Genomic DNA, 12,761 nt, shown 5'->3' on the forward strand with positions numbered 1-12,761 from the left:
CACTGCTGAACTGCAATGTAGTTGGTTGAACTCATTCCCATGATATTTACCAAATATCTCGTCTCTGACAATAACTGCCCATTCATTGAGACAAATCGATTACGCATAATCTTCACTGTTCATGTGTTAATTCTTGCGATAAGATGTAATCGCAAACATTTGGCGCTTCATCTTGAAACAAGACCGGTAAGCGCGCTCGTTCTTGTACGGTAGAATAAAGAACGCGAACATGCACCGACATGTGTGAACTACTGGAAGGTGACTGAAGATGAAGGACCTATTACCGTGCTAGTACTGTGTATACTGTCAAAAAGAAGAAAAAAATAATACGGAAAGACAGAATGCCCAGTGTCGAGATGTAACGATTGAAGCTTTATTTCTTTTTGACCTAGAATGCAACACCATTAGTTCCATGTGCTTTATGCATGGGTAATGTTATGACACAACTCATTATTTACCCGTTCATTACATGCACCAACCAGCCCAAATTATCACTGTACTAGAGCTTATGGACGCATCGCAGTGCACTGCATTGCACTTTATTGTAGCACAGGGGTTTGCTATCGCCAGTAGCGAATGCTTTGGTTGACCTCCCTGCCTTTCAGCTTTTTGAATTCTCTCTCCCTTTGTATAAAACGCACTAACTTGTGGGAGAGAAAGCGTTCTCCTCTTTTAGAATTCAATTAATTGTCAAGCAATTATATTGCAGTTCGAGTAACTAGAGCACAAATGCGAAAACGAAACCGATTCTGTTCGGTTCTCCGCGCTCAGAGTGCGGCACCAGGGGGCAGCACGCGCTGCGCGTCCGTTGGAGTGGCGGACGGAGCTGCACATGTGTAGTCAGCCGGCATTTTTCGAGTCGTGTTGTAAGTGTTGTTAATTCGCCGTAAATATCTCTTGATTTGTACTCAAGAGTGGAGCAAGACCCCAAGGAAGAGAGATTGACGCATCGGGAGCGAAGAACAGAAACGATGGATGGTTACGCTGCTTGGGTCTCGGCACGTTCGAATTGGCAAAGTTCCGAATTTGTCGCTGTGTCGTGTACGCTTGTGCGCTCGTCATTTGCCGTCATCGCGCGGAGATATTTGCGCTGGATGTCTTTCACTTCGTGTACAAAACTCTGCACGCTGCGGCATCGAAGAAGTTGTCCTGTGTTTGGGTGCACGTATGCGCTTGGACACGGATAGCCTGCTTGCTCTCAACGGGTGTTCAACAGTCTACGCGCGCTCGTAACTTGCTCATGAGGTAAGCCCATTTTAATCTTATTTGGTTTGCATAACGTAGGTGTTAAAATGATGTGTGGTTAGCCGGTGTCGCGAACAGAAATATTGTTTCAAAAGACCACTATGCAACGTCTTAGGGCAAAAATGACGCATGAATGGGGAAAGGGATCACCCTATCTTTTCAGATCGATTCCAGTCGTAGCGCGATTGGCTCGATCGCAATTTCCGTGAGGTACTTCTAACCTTTTGTTCACTCGCGTTAAAAGCGTAGAATAAAACTGCGTTCAGTTGAGCTCTTGTATTGACGCTTGTATTGGCTTGAGAGCATACTGTATCCGATACAAGAACTTCTGTTAAAATACGGAAATAAATGTTCGAGGCAATAGCAGTCGCTCACTACCTGTGATCGTTACTTTCTTGCTTGGGTGCACGTTTTAATTGTGACCAGAAAAAAAAGTTCTTTGCTCTGCTGTGTTTCCTTGGTGCAACTTTTTGCGGTGCAGCAAGACGTGTTCCTTCGAATGATGTCTGGGCAGTCAAGGCATTCGTGTCAGTAAGCAAGCAGTAAACGGGGTATCAGTGCGAAAAAATTTGGACCTACAAGAGAAGCGAATGGTATCATCATAGACTCTTTTATTTGACGAATAATTCAGTTGTGTTACTAAAGCGGAGAGTGGATATGCATGAAAGTCAGATTGTATTGATACTCAGCAAAAACAAGGTAACTTATCATTACTAATCAATCCTTTTCTTTTACTGAAAGGCAAGTTGCTGTTGTGCTGGAGCTGAGAAGAGGTCTGCTGCCTGCAATGGGTCCATCTCTCTCAAGTTATTGCAGTATTGTAGCTCTCAAGGTGAGTGGATTTTTTTCTCTTAGCTATTTGCCACCTGAATCATGACCGTTTACTTAGCTGTGTAGGTGATCTCTGTTAGTGACATTGGAGTGCTGGTGGACCAGCACTCCTTTATGATTGCAACGCGTATGACAGAGTGCAGCTGTGGCAGTATGCAAAGGTGTTAATCTATAAGCCAAATTAGGTTCTTTGAGGTAATATGTTAATATATTGATGACATTGGATTGTGGTCTAGCAGGCAAAAATGCTAAACAAGAAGAAATTTTAATTTGCACTTGGTAAGATGTGCAAGCAATTCAGGCTGTTATACATGAAATGGGACATTTGTAGATGTCTTCTACAGTGCTGCAGTCCTGAATTGCTTCAGAGTTTAGTGATACCACTATAATTTCTCTGTAGAGCATGCAGCACAGTTTAGCATTGGGGGAGGCTGGCATCAACAGGCGTCTACTTACTGTGAAGTTCAAATGAGGTGTTACTGTTAGGGTGAATATATATAATTTATGGTTTAATTCTAATCTTGTGTCAGGCAGACATAGTTTACCCACTTGGTTAAACAATAGAGATGTAATATCTATGTATACAAGTATTACCCATTCATTTATGCCATTTAGACAATGGCATAAATGCGTGGGTAATACTTGCATACATAGACAATACATCACTATTGTTTAACCAAGCGGTGCCCCTGAATGCTAAATTTTACAGGGCTATTATTAAGTAATGTCAGCTTTTGTTGTAACATTAAGGCACCTTTTATATTATTACAGATTACCACCATTGTGCACCATCATAGTGTGATATTTACACTAAATGTATTTGACTTTGCTATAAAACCCTGCACAGCAGTGCATCATGAAATTTTTTTTTTATAGTTTCTGGCCTCAGAATGCACTTCACGTTATATTCTTGTTTGCAACAAGACTATAATGCATGTTTCTCTCCTTATGTTTTGTGGCACTTCAAACTGCGGCGAGCTAAACCACTGGGCAGCAATACTGGATACGCTACTGCGTGTGGAGCTGTCTTCAAACACACACAAGGAATACATCATTGCTTTTTTAGCTCAAAACAACGGACACAAGAAAGACGACAGAACAAGGTGCTACTCTCAACTGACATCACTTTATTGCGTCCCTCCTTTGTAGACAGCAGAATCTAGAAGAACATGCGCTGTGAAAACCCATGTGCAGCAACCACCAACATCTGATCAAAAAAGCACACTCATGCGACAGAATCCAAAAAAAAAAACATATTGAGCACTGTACGAGGTTAAAGAAAGCACACTAATGCACTGTGACCCCAATGACTGTATGAAGAAAACTTCCGATAACTCTCTGGCGGAGGTATCACGGCTCTTTTTCAAAATCATAGCATCACGAAACATTGCGAACCTAAGCGATCCATACCAACAGGCACAGGTTCCCATTTGGCTCAACATTGTAAAATATGGAAGTGCAAAGCCATGTTTCGTGATACTTCGATTTTGAAAAAGTGCTGTGATACCACCGCCCGAGAGTTATCGGAAGCTTTCTTCATACAGTCATTGGGGTCACAGTGCATTAGTGTGCCTTCTTTAACCTTGTGCAGTGCTCAATATGGTTTTGTGGATCCCGTCGCATGAGTACACTCTTGTGATTGGTTGTTGGTGGTCTCTGCACATGGTGCTCACTGCGCATGTTCTTCTAGATTCTACTATTTATAAAGGAGCGACGCAATAAAGTGATGTCAGTTGAGTGTACCGCCTTGTGCTGGTCGTCTTTCTTGTGTCCATTGTTTTGTGCTTAACAAAGTATTTATGGATTCACACCAACTAGCCCGCCAACACATTGTGTTGCGGGCACTTCTGAAGTACTGTCTGTCCAATAACCTTGGTGGCATGGAAGCGCCGTCCACTTCTATGCGTTGCTTTCTGTTTCATTGTGGCATCACATCACATTATAATCATAATGTGTATGTACTTTTTCCAAGAGACCCATATTCCTATCCTTGTGTTATATTTGCTGTCGCATTATTTATGTGCAAATGACTGACCAGTGCTCCAAGCTCCATTTTATCGCAAAGTAAAGTACTGGTACCTAAACAGTTCTGTATATCAGAAAACCAAAGCTGAACTGCCGAACAGTACCAAGCGGCAGCCTTAGTGCAGTGTCAAGTAGTCAGATTTTATTGGTCATGCAGAGGTGCACAGGCTAGCTCTTTATTACTTGCTGAATAATTAAGCTGTGTGAAAACTGAGTATTTACATAGCTTCAACCACATGCTATTGGCCATTGCTCCTGCCCTCATCAAATGTGGAAGATTATCAAGGCATTTCCTATTCTCTTTTTCCTTATTACAGTGGGATTACTGCATGCGTAAGTAGGAAACGGATCACATAGGCAATCAAAAGCCAACAATGTGTAAACATGGAACATTGATTGTACAGTTTGATGACCCAGAATAAGTAGAAATACACCATAAATGATTGACAATTAACTTTTACTTGACACAGGGCTAGAGCATACAGTAAGCTTACTGTATGCTCATACGGTGTCACATCAATTTAAATTTTAGTGTAGCTTTACAGTGTACGCTTCTATTGTTGCATTCTGTCAGAGGAATGGTAATGTTTCGCGTGTATAGCAACTAGACTGTCTATATACAGTAGTAAAAATGTGTGAACTGTATTTTTTAATGATTTGATAGAATGTGTAGCACAATAAAGCCAGACAATCAACGCACAGTGATGTGACTTTCTCTGCACATGTTGCAGGTTCAAAAAAAGTATGGTGGAAGCTGTTGCCAAGGTTCCGACCAGAAAAGACAGCCAGTATAAAAGGGTACACGCCACTGATCTCTACTACAGGGGATGAACAGCACATCGAGCGCCCTCGACTGAAGCTGGCCTTGTCCCGGAAGTTGGTGCTTCACAACTTTGCGGCAGCACTTTGTTGCACGGGTGTGTGGCATTTCTTCCCCTAACATGCCTGCCTGATGTGCCATAACCTACCCAAGCAGTGTTTCGAGGTGTCCAGAATTTTTCCATTGTGGTGTCTACAGTGTCGCTAACATAAGTGGCTTGCAATGGAAACACTGGTAAATCAGAAAAAACTTGATGTAAGAGAACACTATCGTATACGGGTTCAGATTGTCATAAAAGTGCTTACCAGACATGTAGAGACCTCCTAAAATGGGAAAAACCACAAAGAAAAGTTTTTCGGCAGCAATATTATCTGATCGCACGCACTAGTTAGTCCACCATATGCCCTGCTTCCAGGACAAGCGACTGCATGACATCGCATTTCCACTGGCTTCACCTGCATCCGGTGCGGTGTGCTGCATCCAGCGAAACATGTTAGAAATCAGTGGTGCACAGTGTTTTCTGTCCCCTTTCTCGACGCCTACTGAACACATGTTAAACTGTTTCCAAAGCAGACAGACAGAGGGAAAGGGCTCTGAACACATTGCATTTTAAAGTGGCTGGTACTGGGTAACGCAAGTACTGTGGCATAGTAGATTTGCACCAGGCAACCTGGGCGCCCAAAAAGGCTGCTGTTTACTTGCAAATGGCCAACATATTGTGAGCATGTTGAAGTACTTTTTTTATTCTCATCGCTTATTTAGCTAATGGAGACAGCTTTCACAACTGAAGAAGCCTTGGAAGCATGAAACACTTCACAAAACCAGCTTCAATATATCGTGTCTGCATCACAATTTCATGGCTGCATGAGTGAACCCTCTGGTTAACATGTAAGAGAGTTCATGATGTTTGCCATGCATTATCCACTTTATTTAGAGGTCAACCCTATCGTGAGATTTAAGCTGATGTTGCGTTTAGAGAAATTATGGCCGAGAGCCAGCTTTTGAGAATACAGATTGAGCTTGACAGATTAAATGCCAGAACAAGTCGTTGAGGATTTCAGATCAAGAATCTTCAAAGGCCAGTTCATTTAGTGGTGTTAATATTCTGCTCGAAGTTGTTGATTGTTACGTTCATATGGTGCCCAAGCATTGCGGTAACAACTTCACTTGGAGTACATAGCAAAGGTGTATTCGATGTAAGCTTCTGGCTTTTTTTCTGTGTTTTCAAAAACTGGTTTCTTGTTCAGTTTAAATTTTCAAATTTTGCATTGTTGATTAGGTGTTGTGTCCTGTTTCCTTTTCCTGCAGCTTCTTAGTTAAACATCTGAATGGTGAACACAACTTGACCTTTTGCTTGATTGTCTAGATTACATGCCCTCGATGCAAAACAATTTCACTTCAAAACTGCTTGTACCATACTGAAAGAATAACTTTGAAGCAGCCATAGCCACCAATAACACGCAAGAGATGATTATGAAAATTTTAATATTGTTTTTGAGGGTGTCTTAACTATCATGCACCAAGATTTAGAAATATGTAAATGCGATGTAACTAGACAAAATGAAGGTGATGTTTGCCATCGCTTGGAGATACTCTGATTATATTGTGCATTCTGCCTAATTACATAATTCTTAATTAGTTATTAAATATCTCAAATAATTAAATGAAATGTGTCAACGAAAAGTTGTAGAGCAATATGAAAGCCTCCTGATACACTTTTTTGTTACTCTTACTCATTGTGTGCTACATAAAAGTGTTTTTCCAAGGAATAAGCCTGCGAATACACATAAAGTGTCTTGAGTGGCCAGTCATGTGTCAGTTTTGTGGTGCAAAGCCACGAATACAACTTAAATGGGTTCTTTTAAGAAAAAGACTTAGCTCAGCAAATTATCTTTCTATGTGCAGCCTGTGGAGACAAGGTTTCTTAGACATGGCCATGGCCCTCAAGGAAGATGCCGAGGCCACAGGCAGTTCCTCCAGTGACCGTGAAAAGGTCCCCTGGGGCACAAGTCTGGTTTGGCACCCCCACCTTTCTCCTGCAGCTTTTCTGTCTACTTAGCTAACCAGGTGGGTCAATGATGGCAAAGGGAAAAAAGAATCAACAGCATCGAACGCAGAACTTGCTCAAGCTCAATGCATTTTTGGTGTGAAGTGTTTCCCTTATCATTTATCAAAAAACGGGTAATAAGTATATGATATGGTCTTCACACGGACACCTCTTTCCCACAGAGAATTAGCTGTAAAAAAAAGCAGCTTATGAAGGCTTGAATATTAGCGAAGATGATGTGGCATAGATAGGATAATTATTATGAATGTTTCTAATGAAGGTAGTGGTAGTAGAGTGAATAATCAGAGTTTATATATAGATTGAAAGACATTTCATTCCAATGCCAGAATTTTAAATCATCCCAAATAATTCTTGCATGTTATAGTCTTCATTTTATAGTTCTTGATGCTTGCTTCTTGCTGACATCATTCTTATGCTGCATAATTCACCTGTTATAAATTCCCTATTTCTCCCGTTCAAGCAACTTTACATTCATCATAAGAAACCTCGTAGATGAGTTCCAGAAACTTGCTGATGAGATTAGGGGGCGGCGTGTACCCCAGGCTTAGATATGCATTCAAGAGCCTCATATCTTGCAAATGTTAGAAATACTCCTGCTAAGCAAGTTCTTGGTGTCATACAAGGTTATTTGCGAATACGAATTTGCCTAAATTTAGGAAACAGTCAATATAAAACATGTCAAGCGATATCGCTGACGATACACACACATTCCAACTGAACTAAATACAAATAAATATAGCACCAAATGCAGAATCATTGGCATGATGCCATTCTTTCAGTGGAATAAAATCTGTCCTGCATTGTAAATCTGGAATCCTTTATAATCCAGACTACTAAATACTTATGAGGGTTGCGACGTAAAATATGCATGTATTTATTCCTCATTTTTTTACTTTAGGACCCGATAATGCTTAAACAGCAGTGAAAGAACTGGGATCACAGTACCTAATACTTTATATTGCTCCAGAAATCTGTTTCTCTGCCGATCGCAACATTCGACACTAACAAGAAGGCACATGACACTTAGGGTGGTGCTATTCACTTTGATTGTTTGGGAACGAAACCCATAATGTACATGTTATGGCCCTGCGTGTCATTACGTTTGAACAACAAAAAGGTAGGGGGTTTGCGTTTTGCAAAACTGCATGGAGGTTTTCACTGTGTGCAATTAAAATTAGGAACCTTCCCAGCTCATAATAAATGCATTCTCCAAAGCTTTAGGTTATACAGGTGCACTACTTTACACAGAACACACTCTTTTCCCTCGTCACGGCTCACACTCTTAGGCAGAGTTACACCCTTTGAAGTTACACCCTTCTTCCACACAACGATAATTGTCATCTGCCTTTATGCATTTCCTTTCTTTAACGCTGCGAGCCCTGTGCTTTCCAGTAACGAACGGCATGCGCGTTATCAGCATGATAGCATTCCCGACAGCAAAGTAGCGGGCGTGGCGTTTTCAAGAAAGGAAACGCATCAAGGCAGATAACGATTATTGTTGTGTGGCAGAAGGGGCACTCCAAAGGGTGTAACTTTGCCTAAGAGTGCAGGTGGTGATTCAGATTCTTGAAAGGTGTTTCATTGTATGGGATGGCACATCGCGCTTCACTTATTTGCAGAATATTGCATTCCAATTGTGTCATATGAGATAAATCCATTAGAGAGCTTTAGCTTGCCCTAAATTTATTACAGCTGTGTACTGGTAAACTGGCCGCAGCTTGCAGTGCTTGTGGAAAAACAATTGTAACTGCCATATTATATGTAACTGTTAGTGCACAGGCATCGGCAGCAGCAATGGTTAGGGTACACTTGTTTCTTCTATTCTGCGGTATGCATCCTCCACCAGAAAGTAGTTTTTTTCGTCTTCCTCTTCTACCATATTGGAATGTGAAATGGGGTGTAATTTGTAGGATATACTCTTGCATAAACTTCATGAGCATTTATTCTTGTCTGTGCCACAGATCATTGTTGCTACCACTGTAAAAGCAGGGTGCCTGTTTACAGCACCCGTAGGGAACAATCTGTGAATCTTTAACGAACAGTAAGGATAATGAATAATCGAATAATTTTTAGTAATTTTCAACAAATTTAGCACTCTTTGCTTTCCACTATGGTGTTTTTAAAACCCTAATCTTGGCACAAGGTTTGAGTGCAGGATGTCATTTTGTGTGAAAGAGTACACTTGTGCGCATAACACCTCATCGTCAACATTCTGCTGCACAGAATGTCATTAGCTTTCGTATGCATTGGTCACTATCTCACAAACCGGTTGCTCCTTTGTTAGTTGGAATGTAGCATTTATGTAAAGCACATTTGATGTTCTAACAAAAAGCATTGTGCCCTCTTATCCCCTAATTCTCCTCATTTGATGCCTAGTGTTGTAATAGCATGGTTGACACCATAAGAGTCAGTGTGGTGAATAATTGTGTCTGGTGGAGTAGGGGGTGTACGTTAACTTAAGCAACTTTTCCAGATGACTTGAATCAGTAATGTGGAATGCTGTTTTTTTTTGTTCAATCACTGTTACCAAGTTTCACTTTGGTTGTGGCAACAAGTATAATGTAGTTCGCTAGCACTCCTGTCAACACATATAATGTGCAGGCATCTGTGTTGAAAAAAAGACCAGCTAATGGTTTGCCAGGAGCTAAGGTCCATTTAGACCATTAAATTTTGAACTTACACTGGTGGAAATAACTGGTGAATGAAAGCACACCCAGGAGAGCTGACCATAATATTTTCTTTCATTATAACACTGCTGAAGCTTTGAACCGCATTTGAACTGGCTTGTTTAAAAAATGACCCATTTCCTTGTTCAAGTAAGACAAAGGTTCCACAGGAAGACAGAAACTTGAAGCCGTTAACAGCAGCATGAATATAAACAGCGTTCGACGTTTTGCAATCTTGCACCTGGTTATATTATCCATCCCATTTTTTTCCACAGGCTGTTCTTTACTGTTTTATGGTCATACCCAGTTTAATTTTAATGTCCCTATTTTTTAATATTTGGTTAATATATCTTTTCTTCATTGGCTTTCAACAAAATATATATTCATAATGTGCCTTCATTTACCATTTGCAGTGATCTTAACCAGATGCATCTTGATACAAAATTTATTTTCCTTAATTCTTCGTTTTCCTTTTCCAAAAGTGCAAACTGTTTATCTTGATACCTATTTTGTCTTCTGGGAAGATTGGGTCTGCTGGATTAATGACTGCTTACATGTGTACATCGTTTTCTGTTTTGGTCACCCCTACTCTTGGCAAGTACTGACAGCATTGCTCATACCCGCTCCATCACAATCACCACTGCTAAGCACACCCTTCCTTCTTTTATTTTAACACTTTGGCTTCTCTTGACCTATTATATGCACCAGTTACTTCTCCCCCAATGAGGCTAGGGGCCAGTGAGATATGCACAATCCAAAACAACACAGCCAAGGAAAACATTTGCTACCCTAATGACAAGCACCTATGTCGAAATGTTGGCTACAGCAACATCCCTTGTTCCAACAATGTTGATCTACTTACATGTTTTTCTAACACAGAAGTTACTGCTTTGTCGTGTTCTGTGATTATACTTTTTGCCGCTTTCTTTAGGATGGATATTCACGAATAATATTTGTTTCTCCTAACAGCAGCAAGTTTATCCTTGCAAGCGTTTGGAGTCAAGAACAACTTTCACCAGGAAGAAGTGCAAGACGAGTGATTGAAGAAAATAAAGTTGCTTCTGTGATCTAAGAACTTGAGGACTGAAATGTTGCACCTTTTTGTATATATGCTATGCAGTGCATTCATATCACAAAGTGCAAAGTGTTTTATCTCTGCAGCCATGTCAGTGTGTTGGCAAGACAATTTTCTCAATGGTGACCTGCTGCTTTGACTATGAGCTGCCTTCATGACATTTGCATTAAAGGAGATGTACTATCGTGGACAAAAGTACCCTGGAAGTGCGAGCGTTGACCAAATTGCATTTCTGCTCAAGACTGCTGAAAACAGTGGGTCACGTATGCACATTCCGAACGCAGATGGTGGCACGGCTGATCCCAGCAAATAGCACACCAATAAAATTCGGTCAACTCTCGCACGTCCTGGGCAATTTTGTCCCCGATGGCACATTCTTCGAATAATGGATATGCTCTGCAAGATGAAATACGGGAAGCACCTGTACTTCAACGGATATAGTACAGATTTAGCATACGGAGTCTTTCGTTTTCTGAATACGGCAAGCACCTGTTTTTTAACGGTTATAGTACAGATTCAGCTTACAGTGTGTTCCGTTTTCTGAATACGAGAAGCACCGTACTTTAACGGTTATAGTACAGATTCAGAATACAGAGTCTTCCGTTTTCTAGATACAGAAGCACTCGTATCTTGTATTACGGTCTCTTTTTTACAGTTGTCCGTTCTACGGAAATGACCGTTCTTAATTTACGGAAGAGTGTTCGGTCACAAATTACCAGCAAATTTTCTGTAAAGTAAGGAAAATTTTTTTTACAGTGTGTAATAATGGCGGAAAGGAGATCCTCGAAGCAAAGTATAAATCGGAAATTTAATTTGAGCGTCCACAAGGACGTCAGGAAAGTTTTCTTGTAAGAAGCGGGAAGTGCACAAGACGACAGCCTTTTGAACAAAACTCATTTTCCTCTCACTATACTGGGGTCTGAAAGTAGGACGAGCGAAGCCACTAAGGACGAGCAGGCTGAAAACAGGAGGAAGGCTCCTTTCTTCCCGCAATTTACTGTTGGTTTTCTTTGGTATTTTTTTATATGTGCGCTATGACAGAGCTTTGCGTATAGATATCTCATAGCATTGTGATGTGGAGCAGCGCTACTCGCTTTTGTAATGAGAACTTATTCGTGGTAATCCCACTTCGGCCAAATGAGCGAAGAAATGTTAACGGATGTCATGTGTGTGATAACGCTTACACAAATTTTGAACCGTCAGCTGAAAAGCAGTGAGTAGTTTGAAGGAGCAAAAAGCAAACAATAAAATGACGGAATTTACATGCTACGCGCGGAGCTACCTTGATGAGGAGTGGTCGAAGAAAAGCTGCAGCTTGGGGCCCAAACTTTGAAAGGGAGACCTGCCTTCATGAAGTACACTTTATCCTTTACTCATAGGATATCACCGCATTTACCGCGGGCGTTTCTGAAACGGGGTGTTACAGTTTTCCGTAAAGTACATCTTCATTTAGACTTGACGGTTGCGCACTTGACAATAGATTCCACTCAGTACTACTTTTACAAAAAAGGAATTGGCGAACAGGCTTATCCTGGCTCGGCACTCTACAATTTTAAACATGCGGTCAGCTCATGCAGGCACATAATTTCTTGGTTGAAAATAGTTCGCAGTTTTAATCCCAGTTTTGTCGTTATAAATTGCGCACAAATGCTTCACCCTTAATGTTCTTCGGTGGGATGAGAACTCGTCCCTGTGTAGTTCGGCTTTCATCTAAGTGCAACTACAGTGCCATCCATATCGGCTCAGGACGAATGTGGCCACTCTCTTTTGCATCCTATCTTCTCAATTATTTATTATGACGGATCTTAAAGAAGACAAACATATTCCAAAATTAGCCTAACGGATCTTTGATATGCCGTATTTTTGGGGTTGGCACTTGCATAGTTTAGGTTTCTTTGTATATAGTTTCGTGTAGCACCAACCTTAGTAACCACACAATCCACATTTGAATCCCAAGATCAAGTCTGAAAAAAAGAACACACCCAACTACATAAGTGTAGATTTCTTAGTGATAAACTTTGTATTAATCTA

At 40.9% G+C, this 12,761-nt stretch overlaps 1 long non-coding RNA gene across 1 annotated transcript; it reads left to right on the plus strand.

Annotated features, from left to right (window-relative positions):
* Positions 1-586: 586 nt before the first annotated feature.
* Positions 587-10,730, plus strand: LOC142579898 (uncharacterized). The gene is made up of 5 exons (XR_012827492.1): positions 587-1,245; positions 1,987-2,077; positions 4,833-5,018; positions 6,827-6,988; positions 10,625-10,730. It is a non-coding gene; the product is annotated as an uncharacterized LOC142579898 (long non-coding RNA).
* The last annotated feature ends 2,031 nt before the right edge of the window (positions 10,731-12,761 follow it).

The sequence above is a fragment of the Dermacentor variabilis genome, chromosome 4, assembly GCF_050947875.1.
Source record: "Dermacentor variabilis isolate Ectoservices chromosome 4, ASM5094787v1, whole genome shotgun sequence".
Taxonomy (NCBI): domain Eukaryota; kingdom Metazoa; phylum Arthropoda; class Arachnida; order Ixodida; family Ixodidae; genus Dermacentor; species Dermacentor variabilis.